Source organism: Urocitellus parryii, chromosome 5 (assembly GCF_045843805.1).
Source record: "Urocitellus parryii isolate mUroPar1 chromosome 5, mUroPar1.hap1, whole genome shotgun sequence".
NCBI lineage: Eukaryota > Metazoa > Chordata > Mammalia > Rodentia > Sciuridae > Urocitellus > Urocitellus parryii.
In genome coordinates, this window is record NC_135535.1 from 50,922,015 (window position 1) to 50,924,663 (window position 2,649).

General features: G+C 41.3%; 1 pseudogene; it reads left to right on the forward strand.

Moving 5' to 3' along the window:
• Positions 1-1,560: 1,560 nt before the first annotated feature.
• Positions 1,561-2,358, forward strand: LOC113181215 (small ribosomal subunit protein eS4, X isoform-like; annotated as a pseudogene).
• Positions 2,359-2,649: the final 291 nt, after the last annotated feature.

Here is a 2,649-nt window from a genome sequence, read left to right on the forward strand (position 1 = left end):
TTCCCACCCACTTTATCTAAAATTCTGGGGGTTCTAGGTTATGTAAGCCAAACGCCCTTATTTTCTTTTGCCTTTTCTGCTGGCAGGAATGTCAGGGAACCGTTTGGTTTTACTTGGCAATGCAGCACAGTCAGTCATTAGCACAGTACCTTTCCTGAGTATCTAGAAGAAAGGCACAGAATTATTATTATTATTATTATTATTACATTTTTTATTTTTTTATGTTTTGGTCCTTTTTATTTTTTATTTTCAGCCAGGGTGTTGCTAAGTTGCTGAGACTGGCCTTGAACTTGCAATCCTCCTATTTCCACCTCCCAAGTCACCATGATTACAGACATATTCCACAGAGCAGCCCAACAGGATATTCATTCTTTCTGAGGCCATTTGCATCAGACATGGAATGGTTGTGGAATCTGTGGCAATGGCTTTGTAATCATGGTACTTTCTTCATTGGGAGAATTGATTACAGTGGCTTCATGATCAAGGCAGCAGCAAGGTAGTGATGGGACTGGAGGGAGTCTAATGCTGAGTGGCAGGAGCTCCCTTGGTGCCCAGAACGAGTGTGGCTAGGGAGAGCAGAGGAAGGTAACCCAAAGCTCACCCTAAATACTATTTCATGTGTCCATTCAATGATTGTGTGGTAAAAATCTGGTCAATCCCTATGTGCCAAAATTAGCTAAGGAGGATTCTATTCTTTGCAACAGAACCCTAGACACACAGTAATTAGTCCTGCTGAACTACCAATGAAGCACAAGGTTGAGGGGTCTCAGGACTTACCTGTCTTCACTCATCAAACCCCATCTCCATCAGATGCAAAAATGAATGAAAGATCAATCTTAAAAATGTAAGGTTGAGCTGGGTGTGGTGCATGTTTGTAATCCCAGTGACTCAGGAGGCTAAGGCAGGAAGACCACAAGTTCAAAGGCAGCCTCAGCCACTTGGTAAGGCCTTAAGAAACTTAGTGAGACCCTGTCTCCAAATAAAATATATAAAAAGGGCTGGGAGTGTGGCTCAGTGGTTAAGCGCCCCAGGGTTCAATCCTCAGTACCAAAATAAAAAAGTAAGATTGAACAAATATAGCAAAGCACTAAAGTGTATGATTCTGTATAAATGAAAAAATATTTAAAACAAACAAATTCGGGCAGAGGTTGTGGCTCATTAGTAGAGCACTTGCCTCACACATGTGAGGCACAGGGTTTGGTCCTCAGCACCACATTAAAATAAATAAAGATATTGTGTCCATCTACAATTAAAAAATTATTATAAACAAACAAGCAATCATACCTGATTGATATTCATGCTTGGGGCACAGGTCTATCAAAAAAAATGAGCATTTACCGGAAAAAAACAAAAAATCAGGATATGGACATGTGCTAGGTAAGGGTTGTGGAGAGACTTGTGTAGTGCCCTGTTCTGTTCTTGACCCACATGGTGATTTCACAGGTGTTTGATTTATGGACTTTTCTATATGAGTATTGTATATTATATTCACTCTCATGCACAAAAAGTGAAAAGCTATAATGATCAGATTAAGAAAGAATTCACTCTTTCCTTGCCTAGAGCAGCCATAGCTCGTGGCCCCAAGAAGCATCTGAAGCGGGTAGCAGCTCCAAAGCATTGGATGCTGGATAAATTGACTGGTGTGTTTGCTCCTTGTCCATCCACTGGTCCCCACAAGCTGAAAGAATGTCTTCCTCTCATCATTTTTCTAAGGAACAGACTTAAGTATGCCCTGACAGGAGATGAAGTAAAAAAGACTTGCATGCAGCGCTTTATAAGATTGATGGCAAAGTCCGAACCGATATAACATACCCCGCCAGTTTTATGGATGTCATCAGCATTGATAAGACTGGAGAGAATTTCTGTCTGATCTATGACACCAAGGGTCGTTTTGCTGTTCATCGCATTACACCTGAGGAGGCCATGTACAAGTTGTGCAAAGTGAGAAAGATATTTGTGGGCACAAAAGGAATCCCTCATCTGGGGACTCATGATGCAGGAACCACTCGATACCCTGATTCCCTAATCAAGGTGAATGGTACCATTCAGATTGATTTGGAGACTGGCAAGATTACTGATTTCATCAAGTTTGACACTGGTAACCTGTGTATGGTGACCGGAGGTGCTAACTTGGGAAGAATTGGTGTGATTACTAACAGAGAGAGACATCTTGGCTCTTTTGACATGGTTCATGTGAAAAATGCCAATGGCAACAGCTTTGCCACCCGGCTCTCCAACATTTTTGTTACTGGCAAAGGCAACAAATCATGAATTTCTCTTCCCCAAGTAAAAGGAATCCGACTCACCATTGCTGAAGAAAGAGACAAGAGACTGGCTGCCAAACAGAGCAGTGGGTGAAATAAATGGTCTCTGGGTGATATGCTTAGAGAGTAGAGGTCTTTGTACTTAATTAAAGAAAATGTAGCAGGATGAATCGAAAAAAAAAAAAAAAGAAAGAATTCATGATTCTCCTCCATCCATCTCTTTACCTGATGCTTGAATCTCCTAACCACCTACTTTTGGACAGATTTGTATAATTATCTGTCTTCTATTTGACATCTTCTGAAGAGTAGGGGTCACTCCTAAGAGCAGTAACAACCAGGCAAACAACAGGTGACCCTCCAAGCCATATTGTCCTATGACTATGAC